Below are 19,032 nucleotides of genomic sequence, written 5' to 3'. Positions count from 1 at the left end.
AATATAAATATACAAAATAAATATACTGTTGTAATATAAATATAAATATACATCCTATACTGTATATACCGTTGTAAGATTAATTGAAATATACAAAAAATGTATACTGCTGTACTATAAATATAAATAGACAAAATATATATACTGTTGTACTATAAATATAAATATACTGTTGTAATATAAATATACATCCTATATATACCGTTGTAAGATTAATTGAATTATACAAAAAATGTATACTGCTGTACTATAAATAAAAATAGACAACATATATATACTGTTGTACTATAAATATAAATATACAAAATACATATACTGTTGTAATATAAATATAAATATACATCCTATGTATACCGTTGTAAGATTAATTGAAATATACAAAAAATGTATACTGCTGTACTATAAATATAAATAGACAAACTACTGTATGTTGTAATATAAATCAACAGAAATAACAACAGTATTACAGTAGATACAGAACTGTACTGTAAATGTACAGTACAGTTTTCTATATTTATTTTTGTTAAGTTTTATAAATTTACTTACGCGTTAGTTACCCTTGGTGCCCTTTTCCGGTCTCTGTTTTTTCCGTATGCATGATAGCTCACGGTGTTTGATGGCACAACGAGGCCAGAAGTAGCTAACCAGCATTGGATAGCAGCAATTCGGTGTCCGCTCGTGTACATCGCCTTAATTCGCATGCTGAGATCCTTTGAAATCTTTTTAACAGGTATTGCTGCGAGTAGAAAGAAATAAGAAACACAAGCATGTATATTCAATATTTATTCGATGTGTATTATATGTGCAGCAATCCACAAAATGGATGGTGTATTTATACGGTAATGACTCACATTAGAGTACGCCCACTTTCAACACCTGTACCTGGTCGCCATGCATAAAAGGTCACACACTTTGCATAGCCCACCACTCCGTGATCTTTATCTGAACTTGCCCTTGTCCAGATACTGTACTGCATTGTGTCACATGCTTCCATGGAGCAACCCCGGTTCTATGGACGCAAGAACCCACTCACCTCTGCCGTGCCTGTCATGCTGAAAAAGCGAAAGGCGGTTGCCGTTTCCACGCCAAGGGCAAAGCGACAGGCTAAGGCCAATAAAGAAAATCTTCTGCTGACCCCAAAGGTTAAGGGTTTAATTAGACGTAAGCCTCATTATGTGAAGAAGATATATGGTGATGTACTCTCGACACAAAATGATTGGCAGCCAACCCATCGAATCCGCAGACCACTTCCTCCCATATGCTTCGACGACTCTGCTGTAGCTGTCCCTGAAATCTTCATCCCATCTTCTCCACCCCCATCTTCTCCGGTTCCATCTGACGACGCTGCCGCCTCTGAAATCCACGGGTCACTGTCTCCTTTGCGCTTAGACGACTCTGCTTCTCGCCCGGAAATCCATAGGTCACTTTCTCCATCCCTCTTCGACGACGCTGCCGCTTCTCCTCTACCGGGTATCCACAGGTAAACCTCCTCCACTCTCCATCGATGCCGCTTCTGTCCATGGAACCCCCATCTCATCCTCTGTTGAACCCATCCCCCCAGATGTCCAGACGCCATGCACAAGAATCAGCTCGTTAGACCGGATGCTGAATGGGATAAATGTGGATCTCCCCGGGAATTCTATTGTGCTGGCAAAGATAGATCTGCTTTTGGAGACCATGTTAAATGTGGAGCAATGGATGCTACAAATGGAACAACGGATGGATCAACGGATGGAGAAGATAGAGGCTGACATTGCGGGCATACATTATTTGCTCGGTGCTAATGCCCCTGTTTCCCCGACGCCAGAGCAGGGATAAAATTTGCCCCTAGATGTTAGGAACCCCCTCACTTGACCCCAAAAGGGTCCGAGCAGTAATGGCGGCGAGAAAGGGTGACGCCGGCGAGGAGGGTCCTACCATTGAGCGTAATGGCGGAGAAAGCTTTGAACCGGCTAAGTCAGAATGAACAGAAACCTGGAACCCACAACTCCGGTTCTGTTCAACCTAAAGGGCTCAGATTCGGTCACCATGTAGTCCTAGTTGCGGCAGGATTGCATGGCAAATTGCGACCCTCTCGTGGCAACAGAACAGAGTCAGGGTAATGTTAAAATTCAGGTTTCTGCCATTGACTTGCATGGCAGAAAAAAAGCCACTTTGGAAATGTGCTTTTAAACTGTCTTTTGGTATCTCCGGTTCCGGGGGTCGTGCAAGGCTGATATTTTGCCACTATGGCAAGGGTCCTTCCGCATGAGGACCAGGTGAATTTCAACCCACTCAGACCCACAGAACGGATTATTTTAAATTATATTTATATATTTATATATTTTTATTTTAAAGATATTAAAGAATGTACTGTATTGTATTTAAAACATGTGACTGTAAACCATACTGACTGACAAATGTTTTCACACCCTGATGAAATACAGTATCAGTTTACTCTCAATTCTCACAGTGCTGTGCACATCAGATTTACATTTCAAATTCGAGAGGGGATTTTCCAAAGCATTACCGTTAACACAACAGGCCTCTAAGGGTTGGGGGAGGGGGATGGTGTGATTAGACGCAGGCATACTGAGTCTTTGTAGCTCGGCTATGGGTGGATTAAGAACACAATGGCAATATGCAGAAGATTAACGACCCAGTGGAGGGAGGGGGTTGGTAGGATATGGTGACTCAGCCGATTGACGCTTGGCTAGGGAGGGATTAAAAACTCTGGAGGTGTGTGGCTGAAATAGTTAACAGCACTGTAATTTCAAAAGTCAGTTCATCATAATAATTTGATGAATAAACCCCCAAAGACAATCCCCAAATATAGTACATAAAAAGCAAGTCACTTTAACTCCCTGTGCCCCATGCACCAAAAACAAACAGTAGATTTTATATACAGTATATATATTGTGACAAACGCCCCTCTTTTGTAGCGCTGACGTCTGTCTGGGTTCTTCCCGACACAGTCTTCTAGGGTTATTTATACAAAAAACGGGATCATGCAAAGTATTACATTGCTTAACTCAGGCTTCTGCCTGCTTTATTTTCATCCAAGTAAGGCACTGCAGCTTTAACATGTGTAGGTTAGAGGCACTCAGATATTTTCATTCAGTGGTTTACTCATATCAGTGTTATAACATTTCACACAATGTCACTTTTAAGAAATAAAAACCAAATCATATAAAGAAATCCTATCCCTTTCAGGGATCTAACTACACATCAGAATCAGCCTCTAACTGCGGCTGGGCCAACTAACCTGGTTCCCCAGCTTAAAACAATGCCCTCTCATTTAGGGTCACTAGATACAGCACAGTCTTTTAGCAACAGCAATAAACATTTGTTTTGTCTTATCTGTTCGTGGTGGGAACACGGTCCCAAGTGTCCAGGCAAATCCTCTGGTACTGTGATACTTGGAGGGGCCGTTCATCCCGAAACTGGATACAGGGGAGCAGCGATACCCCCAGCCTCCAGGCTCTAAGGAGAGAGAGTGAAATGCAAACCTCTCTGTTCTAAATACCTGTGCAAGTGATTAAAAGAGCAGGTGAGGGAGAACTAGAGCCATTGTAATCTGTGGTCTGGATTTTCCATCCAGCAGTCTGAGTTAATGTGAAGCTGTGGAATGGATCATTTTTAACTATTCCTGCACTTTCGGACCTAAAACGGGGCAGAAAGCTGCCTAACATCTTTGGACTATGTCACAATATATACTGCATATATACTGTATTATAAATTAATATTCATACAGTATAAACGTCCATTTTTCAGGTATCTCCATGTTTTACAAATGTTTTGTAAATGTTTCTCCGATTTCAATGTGGCAGAAGAATTTAACAAAGTCTGCAGTATGTATTATTGTGTGTTGATGGTTAGAATTGCTGTGCACTTTAAATGTTTAAACATTGTACAGTATTTGTAAATAAATGTTTTTGTACTGACTCCACCAATAAAAGAACATGTTGAATTGCCTCACATTGTTTCCATTTGCTCCTTTGACAGTGTAACAAATGTAGAGGCTTGCTGCACTGTTTTTTTACTGCCTGACTGCAAAGCAGCAAGATTGGCAACATTGTAAAAAAAGAGCAATGAGCGCGCAATTGGCGTGGGAACTAGGTCAATTGGCGTGGGAACTTCTGTTCTAGGGCACCTAGAAATAAAATTCATTTTATTTGGCAACAGAACGGAGTCAGGGTAATGTTAAAGTTCAGGTTTCTGCCATTGACTTGCATGGCAGAATAAAAGCCACTTTGGTAATGTGCTTTTAAACTGTCTTTTTGTATCTCCGGTTCCGGGGGTCGTGGAAGGCTGATATTTTGCCACTATGGCAAGGGTCCTTCCGCATGAGGACCAAGCGAATTTCAGCCCGCTCAGACCCACAGAATGTGTTATTTTACATTATATTCGCGCAATTGGCGTGGGAACTACTTAGGGCCCCGGTCAAGGTCACGGGCAATTGGCATGGGAACTTCTGTTCTAGGGCACCTAGAAATAAAAAAAATTTTGCCCATAGATGTTAGGCACTGTATACCACTGTACAGTATACTGTAGAAGACACATAATGAAACGATACTGAACATGTAGAATAAATGCATAGTTTTATTTATTCGGGTTTATTACACAGTATACGGTACGGCCGGAAAACTTCAGCATACAGTACAATATTATCCATTGAAATCCTCCCATTAGCCGTTTTCTTTTCTGAGGAAAAACAAAAAGAAAAGTTTTAATGTACAGTAATGGTCAGACCCCTAAAGAAGTACCCAGCCAGCCCCACCAAAATAATACGGCAACAATATAGTACACACCATAGAATTTCCCATTCAGCTGGCATCGGCGCCGGTCCACTGCCAGTACAGCTTTCTTCATCATCCACGTCGATAGTTTGCAGTGGGACTAGTCCACCTGTAGTCAGCAGGTGAGGCTGGAAATTGCTTAGGTACATGCAAGCTTCATCAAAACTGCACGCAAAATCCGACTCAGGCTCAGGGTTGTCACTGACAGTGGGACCGTCATTGGAAGCCGGTGCTGGTGCTGGTGCTGGTGCTGGTGCTGGTGCATTGCTTGGCAGCGACTGTCGCTTCTTAGTTGGTTTTAACATGACCCTTCGCCTTTTGCCGCCTCCATGATCATAGATACGGGAAAAATCCGGTGACACACACCAATACCCTCCAACAAATTGGGGCTCAATACGGTGAAAACAGTGATCGCTACATAACCTTTTCCTTACTGCACGCTTCCACGTATGAGGAGTTGGCGAAAATTTGTAAAAGTCATAGTTTTCGATAAAATACTGATACATTTGAGCAACTGTTGCCATCTTATCATCTGTTGCATTAATCGCGGCCCATATCAAATATGCGTTACTTCTGTCGGGTTTTTGGAAAGCGGGCTGCACTTGAACACTCATGGCGGGTGGGTCTCTGGAGAATAGTGTAACAGAAACTGAAACTGGTCTTTGTCTTTCTTTAATATGAAAAGCCTAAATTGATACATTTTTGCAACTCTTCCTTCAGTCTCAAGGCCAAGGCCAAGTTACAATAGCACACTGTGGTACAGTATATATTTTAAACGAAACACCTGCAAGCCGACACATTACTGATTCGGCGCATTACAATTCATGAATTTCTGCCATCTGGCGGACACGCGAAGCATTGCAGCCTATTAAAATCTGAACCATTATCAATAAACGCATCAGCCGGGCATGACCCGTGGCTGGGAACGCAAGGTGAACGCGGCATGCGCCAGGTGAACAGCGTCGCATTCCAGGAACAAGCCATGGACAAACTGGTGATTTGTTAGAATAAAAGCTGCCGCAGCAGTATATGTGTAACTCCGGTTCCGAAGGTCGTAGCAGGCTGAAACTCAGACCATATGGTGTCCCAGTTCCGGCATTGAGATCTGGGTAGTTTGGACCCGCTGGACCAAATGGAACCTGATATTTTAATATGTTTGTATTTTTCCTATAATACTGTATCCCAAGGCAGGGATAAAACCCAGAGGAAATTCCTTTGCATACAATGAAGCATATGGTCAGAGAGGCGACCCAATGTCTAGGACCTAAGTACTGTTCAAAGGGTTTTTCCACCCTCACTGTTTACCTGAGGGCGGAGACGACTCAAACCAGAGCAGTCTGTGAGTGTCATATTGTACACCTTCCAACAAAGGGTATCCTGCCAGAAATTCCATTTGGTAGACTGGCTGGCATTCCTGATGTAAATGTGGGGCTACAGAAATGAGACCCCAGGGTCCTAGTGCGCATGAGCTAACTAGCAGGAGGGCATGGATTAAAATGTGTTCCCACGTTAAAGATTGGATACAGAAAATTGTTATCCAATAGCCTGTACTTAAGGTTAAGGATAGGGTTACAAAAGATATATAAACTGTGGTCAACCCTATATCCTTGGTCTTCTGATACCATCTTGATTGTTACCTGATTGCTGGAGAATTGCTATCTGATACTTCTCATTCCCCACCCCAAGTAAGTGTTACTTCTTGCCTGTTACTGTACTATATTGCTGTGTTCACCTATTTAAGGAATAGATATACTTTATTATACCTAAGCCTCGTTCAGTTCAACCCAGTTATTTGGTGTATTATTATAGCCTGTCACAAATCTCCCGTCACAGCCAATAAATAAAAATAAATGTTTATGTATTCCGTAGAGATAGGCAAACACACCATGGATTACCATAGACAGAAGAAAATACACTTATTGGGGGTTTGGGGTTGAAAACTAACTTTCCTGATTGAAACAAAGTCTTTAAATAGTTCGTTGGTTGACCGGGACTTAGCCCGAAAAGTCCTGGAAAGTCCTGGAGCTCACATCGGCATGAGCCTCCAGCAGCTCCCACTCTTTCCACTCCAAATGGTGCTGAAAGTCTCACTTAGAAAATATCTGGTTCCAGACTTCAGACGCTGTCCGCTGGAAATGTTACTGAAAGTGGGACTTAGAAACGTTTCTGCTTAAAGTCCTGTAGCTGTTTCCGTGCTGTCTCCTTCGAAATATTCAAACTTTTGATGGAGAAGAGAAAGACCCCCACATAAGTGTCCCTACCACTTGCACTCAAAGTAACTATTTGGATATAAAGATCTCAAATGATCCTACAGATTCTAATATCCAGATTAAGAGAACAAAGTTATGATATAAATATCCTCTTATGTTTTACTAATAATTGGAAAAAAAATACAGTTTTATTAAACATTTGACGTCGACGATTCGTGATTTTATTTACAGTGCAGTAAAATTCAACAATGAGAGGCTGCATATATCAAGTAACATGTGTAGGTATCCAAATACCATGGATTAATTGTGTAGTTTCTGTCCACAATAATACACTAATAGGTGGAATATTTTTATTAGTAACAAATAGATATCCAAGTATAATCTAGACCTCTAATTTGATGTAGTATCTTCACATCATATAACTCCTCATAGATGTTTAATGTCCATAGAGGTCTAAGTCTTTAATCTTGTATTCCACTTATAGCTTATATAGAAAGGTGCAATAGCATAATAACCATATAAGGATGAAGTCAGACATCAGAACTAAAATATCCAGTTATAAATGAACAGATGGTGAATTAACCATCTACATTTGCATACATGCTTTAATATTTAGAGGTGTAATAGGTCACGATAATACAATAAACTGCAGCTGTATCTCTCTATGTATAAATGGCTAGCCCATAGTATATTATTGCAACCACCTGCTTATATATAGTGCCAGTAAGGACATAAATATGCTCTTCGTCACAATATTAATAAGTGTGGAGTGTAGAAAAACGACCACAAGACTAAATATAGTCTGCATAGCATAGATACAAAATAGCATCATGTGTCCTAAAGTCTAAATAACAAACTTCAATGATCAAAACGTTACATGGAGTAGCCCAAGCACACACAATTGAGTAACATTGTATTGAGCATGAAACGAAGCTTCTAATGCATGCTAATATCCAGCAAATGTTAACTAGCCTGACAACCTGACCAGCTGAGACGGCTGTATGTATCACCAGAGCAGAATAGTTTCTGCAATTAACTCCTTGTGTATAATATCACCAAGTGGTAATAGATCTGAATTGCACACTTCAGTATTCCAAGCAATATAGCACACAGAATGGTTACATAGCATTCAAAAATTCCCATGTCAATATTTATCACAGATTGAGTATCAATACTTAGCACATATAGGTAGATGTTGCAGCGTGACTGTCTGGAACAGCTGTTAATCTAGCCTGAGCAGAGTGAATCCTACAAATGATCTCCTCATATTCACGCATAAAGGCAACATCGCGATCACTAGTGCTCAGTATTGGATGACGGCACAGCACAACTTAGCCAGGAGAATGAAGCTATACAACCTGATCTTGTCAGTGAGGGACAGAAAAACTACCGCAGCCTCTCATCATTGGCGCCACCGTCGTCAAACCGGAGAGGGAGAAAGTGCTACACAGGTTTTGTAAAAAAAAACATACAATTTTAACCAAAGAGAACAAACCAGAAAAATACAAAGGTTACTGTGACCCAGGCAGTGGCTTCCAGAGTGTTTACTAAAACAATTATTCATATGTATAATCTAACAAACATGGAAGGTGTATCAATTTATAAGTGTGTGAAAGGGTCTTGCACATCTTGAAGTAGGTAGCAGCACATTGCTATGCATATGAAGAGAAAGGTCTACACAACCTGCAGTAATGTGGCAGCAAATTGCTGGATGTGTTGTGCAGGAATTAAAAACATATCATGGGCAGGATAGCAATCTCCTGTTAAAAGGAAACTTCACTTCACACAATTTGGTTAACGATTATGGTCACAAAACATTGCAGTTCCTATAAAGAGTGCTAATAGGAACATTACAGTACATGGTTACATAACAACCCACAGGGTGACTAATGACCTATTCATCCATTAATATATACATATTATTTGATAACTGAAATACAACTTTATAACACATCACAATTCTGTTATAAAGCTTAAAAAACATAGTTGTTTTATTGTTACATTATTAAAATATGTACAGTAATTCATATGATGTGTATGTTACTATGATTTTTTTTCTTAGAAAACATGTTACATACATAGAATTCTAAACTAATCATTTGCAGAACAGGTGTAATACAGGGTTTTTGAATCTCCCATTCAATAACAAATATTCATATCTGACAATTAAATAATACAGAGCTCAGTACGGGGGTAATGGAACAACATGACAGCAATGCAGACTTTTGTGCTACTTATACATATATAGTGAATCCCCAGACCATCTTTATATATTGGTATGCACTTTATTTGAAACTGATACTGTACAATAATATGTTCTTTGTGTCACTGTATGAGGATGGAGGTGGCACATGTAGTCTGAGCAAAGTAAAAGTGACAGAAATAGACAGATATGAAGACAATCTGGCAAATCCCAAGAAGTCTAAAGTTGCCAAGCCCAATAAGGCTGTGAAGAGCCCGGCGACTAAAAAGGTTGCAAAGCCCAAAGCTGCTAAGAGTCCAGCTAAGGCCAAAGCAGCAAAGCCCAAGAGGGCAGCAGCTTCTAAGAAGTGAGACCGAGAACTTCAGCCTCTTACAAACACAAAGGCTCTTTTAAGAGCCACCACAACCCCACAAAGAGAGCTCTGCACATAATGTGTAACTTAGAATGTGTCTCCATCTTATCACATGCAATGGTTTGTTTTACACCGGAGAACAGGCAAAGAAAATAAACCTAGTATGGACACTCGGACACCAACTGGATGTGAAATTAAATAGATACAAAACCAACTCTTTAATAACCAAAATTAAAATGATGGGTTTTAATACGAGTATTAAACGCTAGGATCCTAAGGTCTGAACACTGTTCAGTGTTCTGGATCAGTAAATATGACTGCGAGTAAACCTCAGTGTGTAACAAGCAGTGGTGGACTAGTGGATAAATCAACTACTGTCCCCAAGGAATCAGTCATGTGGTCACTGTAACGGACTACCGTAGAGCTACAATCAGTGTAGTTGCTGTATCAACCCAGATCCTAGCCTGGTCTGCCTCGTTGGCACAGCGCACTATATAGATAGATATCCAAATCAGCAAGTGAGGATACTACTATAATGTGGTGAAAAGAGACCTCGCCTCATTAGTGTAAACAGGTATTCACACTAGGCCAGTGTTTGCCATTAGTGATTTGCAGCTATCAGTACTTACCTAAGCGCACACCCTGTAAGATTTGTTCCTTACCTCAGATCCTTATAAGGACTGTTGTTTAGTGTGTTACTTGAATCTCATAGAACACACTACTTTAGACCCGGAACCTATACAGTTCCAGTATTGAAGGTCAGAACACCTTCAGGTCGTTGTTTTTAATACCCAATATTTTACATACCTGTTACAGTTAATAAAGTTATGTTTTAAACCATTCATTCATCACCAGAGTGTGAAATTGAGTGCTATATTTGGGTTCTCTACCCCACCTTCTTTTGTGCATATACCCAAAGCACCGTTCACCATTTACTTGTCAGTGGCAGAAGCAGGGGCTCCCCTATTGCTTTACATTAAAAGATCAGTACATTGTGGAGGTCACAATAATAGATAATTATGTAGTTAGGGTACAGTGGGTGCTAAACAATGAGCAAACAGACAGGAACCTGTTAATATTGATCTACTAGCCAATTTGATTGATAATTTGGTGGCTCTGAAAAGAGCCTTTGTGTTCTGGGTGTAAATGAAGTGGGTGCAGTTAGCCTAAGCTCTCTCCCCTCTGATCCTGCGGGCCAGCTGGATGTCCTTGGGCATGATGGTGACTCTCTTGGCGTGGATAGCGCATAGGTTGGTGTCCTCGAAGAGCCCCACCAGATAAGCCTCGCTGGCCTCCTGCAGAGCCATGACGGCCGAGCTCTGAAAGCGTAGATCAGTCTTGAAGTCCTCGGCGATCTCCCGGACCAGGCGCTGGAAGGGCAGCTTGCGAATGAGCAGCTCGGTGGACTTCTGGTAGCGGCGGATCTCCCGGAGAGCCACAGTACCGGGCCGGTAGCGGTGAGGCTTCTTCACTCCGCCGGTGGCCGGAGCGCTCTTTCTGGCAGCCTTGGTCGCTAGCTGCTTACGCGGAGCCTTTCCTCCGGTGCATTTCCGGGCGGTCTGCTTGGTCCGGGCCATCCTTTGCTGTGACAGTGATCCTCTCCGATCCTAACCTAACTCTGACTAAAAAATCACTGACCGTTCTGTTCTGACTGACAGATTAAATCTGTCAGTGGTGATATTGGATACCGAGGCTTGAGCCTCATTACTCCAAATTCTCTTGTTGAGTGTATTGTCGCACTCTTTAGGAAGCTTCTTGATCTGTGTTACTTGCCACAGTTGAGTTGGTTTCACAGGTTCAGCGCTGTGATGGGTCGTGGGTAGCGGTCAAATGGGTTTGCAGAGATCGCAGCAAGCTTCTTGATCAGCGGGTTTGAGTTCTGGTCCAGTTCCTTGTAGAATTTCTTGTTGAGCTTCTTTAGATGTTCATCTAACATCTCGATACCCAGTTCCCTATGAAGGTCTGCTATTCTTGTAGGAAGTGGAGCGTTGGACGCAATCCGCAGCGCCTTGTTCTGTAATTTTTGGAGAGATGATCTTTGATGTTGGTGGCAACCACTCCACACCGGGGAGGCGTATGTCATTGTGGGTCTAATGATCGCCTTGATCACATTGACTTTGCTCTTGATGGGCATGGTCCTTGTCTTCAGCAGAGGGTACAGTGCTGCCAGCTTGGTTGTTGCCTTCTGTTGAATCTTCTCAATGTGGTTTCTCCAGCTTAGTTTGCTATCTAGGATTACACCTAGGTAAGAGCTGTTTGGCTCCCATTTGACAGCCTCTCCGTTGAGGGTGATTGGCGGGTGTGCCTTGATCCTCTTTTTGGTAAACAGTGTAGCTGTAGTCTTGCTGGAGTTCAGTCCTACTTGCCAGTCGCTGTACCATGTTGATAGCATGTCTAGTGCTTTCTGGATGTTCTTAGCTACTTCTTTCTCTCTGAAGGACTGGGAGATGACTGCCACATCGTCTGCGTAGAGTGCCAGTTGAGTCTTGTGGAGGTCTGTGGGGATGTCATTCATGAAGAGGTTGAAAAGGAAAGGTCCCAGGACTGATCCCTGTGGCACGCCAGCGCGGATGGGGCGTGTTGTTGAGAGCTCTTCCCGCACAGCCACGTGGAATGTGCGCTCCCGCAAGTAGCTTGCAGTCAGCTTAATCAGGTAGTTTGGGAATTTCAGGTTGATCATTTTGTGCAGTAGTCCTTCATGCCAAACTCTGTCAAACGCTTTGGCCACGTCCAAGAAGACAACTCCAGTTGATTTGTGGATGTTGAATCCATGGCTTATTATGTCAACGACTCGCAGCAGCTGATGGTTGGTTGAGTGGTCCTTCCGGAATCCAAATTGCTCCTTTAGTAGAATGTTTTTACCAGAGGCAAAGTGGCGGAGGCGCGTAAGAATAACTTTCTCCAGGAGTTTCGACAGTCCAGAGAGCAGGCTTATCGGACGGTAGTTTGCAGGATCCCTCCGTGGTTTTCCAGGCTTTGGAAATACAATGACCTTGGCTTCCTTCCAGGATTGAGGAAAGTGCTGGAGCCGCATGCATGCATTGAAGATTTCTGTGAGGCATTCCATGGCTGCCGGCGGAAGCTTCTTGATGGCCAGGTTGGTAATTCCGTCACTTCCTGGTGCTTTGCCATTTGCCAGCTTTTCTGCAAGTTGCATTATCTCAGTCCTGGTGCATCCTTCAAGGGTTTCCGCTTCGGTCTCTGGTAGGTGCTCGGTAAGATGCCTGTTAACTCCTTGCTCAACTTCCCGTGCTATTTTGCTGGCTTGGTTAGGCCTAAAAGTTGTCTCCAGTGTGTCAGCGAGAACCTCTGCCTTGTCCTTGTTGCTACATGCCAGGTGGGTCTGGCCCTGGATCGGTGGATTAGGCTCCTTCTTCCCGGTCAGGCGTCGGGTCATTCTCCAAACAGAGTTGTCGGATTCCTTCAGCTTGGCTGCTGCGGCCTCCCACCTCTCCCCCCGGTGTTGGCTGATTTGCTGTCGCAGTAGTCTGGCAAGTGAGTTGTACTTTACCAGAAGGTCAGGTGTGCGGAACTTCTGCCACTGGCGTCGGGCCCTGTTTTTCTCAGCAATCGCTTGCTTGATCCCGCTCGGTAGGTCGTAGATGGAGCAGCGTTTGGGCATCTGTTTCGGGACGCTGTGCTCTATTGCATGTTGGACTGCGGTAGTAAAGGTGTTAACAGCATCATCAATGTCTCCGTTGGTGTCCAAGGGGCGGGGGTTTGTGATGTTGCTCAACTCTTCTTTGTACAGGCTCCAGTTCGCCCTGGTGAAGTTGTACCTGGGTGTTTGCTGGTGGGTTTCCATCTCGTCGCCAACAGTAATGGTAACTGGGTTGTGGTCTGAGGTCAGTTCCGCCAGGGTTTCCAACTGGACAGAATGTTTCACGTTCTTCAGTAAGACAATGTCCAGGACATCCGGTGTGTGGCTTGCAGTGCCTGGGTAGTGGGTGGGTTCTGTAGGGCCAGCCACTACAAAGTCACTCTCCTTTGAGTAAGCAAGAAGAGCTTGTCCTCTGGAGTTTGCTGTCCTTGAGTTCCAGCACCGGTGTTTGGCATTTAGGTCTCCCCCGATGATGGTTGGGACAGTGGAGTCCAGCAGAGCTTCCAAGTCTCCCAAATGTAGCTTCACCTTAGGGGGGCAGTAGGTGGCAATTAGTCGCAGTGGTCCTGTTGCAGTCTTTACCTGTACTCCAGTGGCTTCAATACTCCGGAGGGGTGGTAGTGCAATCTCATTATGGCTGACCCGTATGTTAACAATCACAGCCGTCCCACCACCTCTGGCTCCTGTTGCCCGGTCGGTACGGTATACCCTGTGGTTCGCCAGGCTTAGTTTTTGGTTTCCTTGAAGGTGGGTCTCCGAGAGCAGAGCTGCGCATACATTCCTCGATTCCATCAGGTGAAGGAGTTCATCTGTCTTCTTGCTGATACCATTTGCATTCCACATCACGATGACAGAACTGCGTTTAGATGTTGCTGCCATGGTGGTTAGTTTCTGTGCTCCTGAGAAGGGCCGGGATGAGATTCGCTATCATTGTCACAATGGGGTGAATATCCATTCTCGCAATAGCGCTCGCTATTTTAAGGATGATCTCTAGCCAGTTTGTTGGGCTTGCGGTTCCGCCTGCGGGGTCCGGGTTGGCCGCCTCAACGGGGTTGGTGGATGGTGTCCTGAGAGTTTCCGCGTAGGTCTGTCCGTCTGGGTTTTGCATCCTCTGGGTGGATGCCGTGCCTAGGTCTGGGATCAGGTGTTCTGTGGTCCTCTGTCTCTCCGGCGCCAGGCGGGGAAGCTGGTATTGAGTAGTGGGTGTCTTCCTTGGTGCCTGCTCCATCAGGTGGGGTGTCCGCTTTTCCCGTTCCTCTTGCTTTGCTTTTGTGAGGTACGGGCAACCACGGTAGCTTGCCGGGTGTGGGCCTTTGCAGTTTGCATATGTCGCCGGCTCCTTCTTCCTATCTCGTGGGCATTCCTTGGAGTTGTGGTTCTCTCCACAACACACACAGCGTGGCTTCTGGTGGCAGAATGCAGAGGTATGCCCGAGCCGTTGGCAGTTGAAACACATGGTTGGGCCTTTTCTGCCCTTTGGCGCTTCTGTGGTTACCACACAGCTACAGAGCTTGGTAATCTTGGTAAGATCTGCAGGCTGGCTCTCAGGGGTTTCTGCCAGTGTGACAATAAACAAAGGGAACTTCTTGGTCTTGTCCACCGGGGATGTCAATTGGGCTACGCTCTTGACTGGAAGTCCATGTTCCGCGAGGTCGTGGGAAATATCCCCCACGGAGGCGTTTGCTGGTAAGCCGCGAATTACAAATTTCTGGGGCTTTAGGCGCGTCAGTGGGAAGGTGTAGTATTCTATGCCCTGCTTTGAAAAGCAGTCCGTTAAGCTCCGGTAGTCGTCCACAGTTGTGGTAGTGATCTTTGCGTGGTTCGCCCGTGGTTTAACTACAAACGGGGAAGTGCAGTGCTCGGTGAGGATGTCGACAAGGTCCTTGTGGGTCTTCATATTCCTAACCATTACCGGTGGTATGCGAATCTTTTTGGGTGGGAGTGCAGTCTCTTCATCGTTGCACCTGGGCCCTGAGCAGTCATCGGCATTAGCAAGTGGCTCGAAGCGGTTTGATGTTTTGATGCCTTGGTCTTCCTTGTGCTTCTGCATCTTTGTCTTTGCTACCGATGGAGGGGAAGAACCATTGGAGCTATCAGAGTTTGCTCGCCCTCTCTTCTTCACTAAAGTGTAGTCCATGTCTTCTGCAGCATCATGTATTGCAGTCTCCATAGGTGGCACATTTGCCTCTGCCATAATAAGGCGCAGACCAGAGCCACGCACCCGCACGGCGGCGGGCACACGGCACAAATCAGAGCCACACGCACGGCGGCAAGCACACTGCACAAATCAGAGCCACGCACACGGCGGCGAGCACACGGCACAAGTCAGAGCCACGCACCCGCACGGCGGCGAGCACACAGCCCAAATCAGAGCCACGCACCCGCACGGCGGCGAGCACACAGCCCAAATCAGAGCCACGCACCCGCACGGCGGCGGGCACACGGCCCAAATCAGAGCCACACACACGCACGGCGGTGAGCACACGGCCCAAAGCACGCAACGCAGGGAGCAAAATCACACGGCGCAGGGGGGGGCACGGCACCAAGTTCAGGGGGGGCACGGCACCAAGTTCAGGGGGGGCACAGCACAGAGCGCAGGGGGGGCACAGCACAGAGCGCAGGGGGGGCACAGCACAGAGCGCAGGGGGGGCACAGCACAGAGCGTAGGGGGGAGCAGAGAGCACAGGGGGGAGCACAGAGCACAGGGGGGCACAGCACAGAGCACAGGGGGGCACAGCACAGAGCGCAGGGGGGCACAGCACAGAGCACAGGGGGGCACAGCACAGAGCGCAGGGGGGCACAGCACAGAGCGCAGGGGGGCACAGCACAGAGCGCAGGGGGGCACAGCACAGAGCGCAGGGGGGCACAACACAGAGCGCAGGGGGGCACAACACAGAGCGCAGGGGGGCACAGCACAGAGCACAGGGGGGCTCAGCACAGCGCACAGGGGGGGGGGCACTGAGCACTGGGGGGGGCACAGAGCACGGGGGGGGCACAGAGCACAGGGGGGGGCACTGCACTAAACAGGGGGGGGCACAGCACTAGGCAGGGGGGGGGGGCAAGGCCGGGGGTCACAGCAAGTCGGAGCTCTGGGCTCAGTACTGCACACAGAACTCAGCATACAGTGCAATAAAGCTATAAAGCAAAGCGATGGGCAATGACCCACGTCGCAGCAGCAGCTCTCCCACACGTGGCAGCAGCGGCTCTCCCCCACGTGGCAGCGGCGGCTCTCCCCCACGTGGCAGCGGCGGCTCTCCAAACGGGCCAGTCAATACATCCCCGACTGAAACTCTGGAAAGTGGTGTCGGCGGCGGGCGCTGTGATGGGAAGTGACCCACTCGAGGAGTCATCAGCCTCTCCGGTCAGTTCAATGAATGAATGAATCTCAATGAAAAGACTCAAGTCGACTGTGTCTCAAATATCAATTCGACTAAAAAATCAGGAAAAGTGCTAGGTATTTATAGAAGATGGATCGCTGCGATTGGCTGCTTTGTGACCCGCACCTCGCTCTGATTGGTTCTCGGAAAACCGTTGGGATTTTCAAACATCCCGCCTAATCTAAGTCCGAGATCGTCCTAATTAAGTTAGGATATATTTAGCGCCTGAAAGCAGGACAGTGAAAAAGATGTATTGTAATAACATTAGTGTTTGCACAGATCCAGCACAGAGCTCTCTGACACGGAACATGTATTTATACCAAACATACAAATGATCTTTAATCGGTAAAATGAGGGTTTTTCTTTCCCGGTTCTTTATTGGTTCATCTTCTTATAAAGTTTACATGTGTTATTATAAACCAGAACACAAAGACACAAAGACAGCGGAGCAGCGCGGCTCTTTATCTTTATTTAAATTCGCGCAGTTCATAAATCACCACACGGTGGCAGTGCTGCTCTATAAATGAGGCTTCAATAAATGTATACTCGCTGTCACTGCTGTGTGTTATCTGATCAGTTCCTAACGTGGATCTTTGGGTTCCCTCTAATGCTCCAGTCACATTACTTTCCTCTCACTCATAATACCAAGACTATATATTTATATACACAATCTGTTATAATTTTTTCCTATTTATTTAACTACCTCACTGCTTATGAAATATTAAATAACAATGTAAATCACACTTACAAAAGCTGATACATTTAAACATCATCGGAACTGTATATTCATATCTCCATTTTTTCTTTGTTCTCAGAAAAATATTAGCCTTTAAGCAGACTATTTAATTATGTGTTACATGTTGCTATGTTTTTACATCAATTTCCAATGTTTATCTATGTCACAATTTAGGCAGACCTGGATAGGGTATATTTCCATTGATTCAACGTGTGCGTATAATCAACACTGGCCACAGGTGACTTGTTAATAAGAAATGAGCATGCTGCTATTGCTAAACCCTGCAACACTCATTAACTAATAACAGATGCAATATCTGTGCAATATATATTAGCAGTGGTTGACAAATCACCAAAAAATCTACTCGCCACCTAGTACCAAACGTGTGCTGCTTGGGCCAATATTTACTCGCCCGGGGGTTAAATCCACTCGCCCGGGGCGAGCAAATGTATAGGTTTGTCGAACACTGTATATTAGCATACATAGGATTATATAGATTCTCATTATACCTAGACATATATTTTTATGAACTTCATTCATGCTCATTTCTTATTAAAAAGTCACCTGTGACCAGTGTTGATTAATGCTGGATTAATTGCTATATATTGCAAACTAGTGCATCACTCATCATTAGCCTTTGAAAAAGTCTTACGCAGAGACGAAACGCGTTAGGACGACACAGCGACACTACGTCATCACTGGTGGACCGGAAGCTGGCCGGTCCGGACCCCCGCTGTCTCTGGCTGTCGGTGCGGGGAGCACTTGGTTTCCTGCCTGTCTCTGGGACAATCACCTAACAGGGAGGCTCTCCATCGATGCAGCCCAGGAAAGAGTGAGGCAGATTTGGTATCTATACCGCTGACTACCCGGATGATCTACTTGGACCTCTGCCAGTGACGGGGTGATATATATCACTATCATGCATGGCCCATAGCGTGATATTGTTTCACATTTAATATTTAAAATAATGGGGAATAGGCTCACTCACAAAGGTCATAGAATTAAGAGCTTGTAGTGATATATATCACACCGTCACTGGCAGAGGTCCAAGTAGATCATCCGGGTAGTATATATACACTCTAGCTGATATACCCGGCGATGCCCGGGATTGAATTCTCCCGCTCCCCCTCTCTCTCCGCTCACCCCTATCTCCGCTCCCGCACCCACCCCATTGACACCTCCTTCCGTCCCCCGTTCACACCTCAGTCCCCCCCCCCCCCCTTCACATCGGTGATGTGACTGACTGGGCGGGTGACTGAATGACTGACTGGGTTGGTGCGGGTGACGGAATGACTGACTGGGTGGAGGTGGGTGTGGGTGACTGAGTGAGTAACTGGGTGGGTGAATGAGTGAGTTACTGGGTGGGTGGGTGACTGAATGACTAGGTGGGTGTTGGTGACTGAATGAATGACTGGGTGGGTGACTGAGTGGTTTGGTGAGTGGGTGACTGGGTGGGTGGGTGAGTGACTGTGTGGCTTGGTGAGTGACTGAGTTGGTTAGTGACTGGGTGGGTGGGTGAGTAACTGACTGACTGACTCGGTGAGTGGGTGGGTGATTGACTGGGTAAGTGACTTTTAGTTAGTGGCATCTCAAATCTCTCCCCCCCTGCATGTCTCCCCCCTGCATGTCTCCCCCCCTGCATGTCTCCCCCTGCATGTTTTCCTCCCCCCTGCATGTCTCCCCCCGCATGACCCCCTCCCACCCGCATACCTCAGGCGGCAACGGAGCCATGCAGGTAGCGGAACCTTTCAGGAGGCGGTGGAGGAAGGTTCAGA

The sequence above is a fragment of the Ascaphus truei genome, chromosome 18 (assembly GCF_040206685.1).
Source record: "Ascaphus truei isolate aAscTru1 chromosome 18, aAscTru1.hap1, whole genome shotgun sequence".
Classification (NCBI taxonomy): Eukaryota; Metazoa; Chordata; class Amphibia; order Anura; family Ascaphidae; genus Ascaphus; species Ascaphus truei.
The sequence above is the reverse complement of the archived record's forward strand: the minus strand, read 5'-3'. Positions refer to the sequence as shown.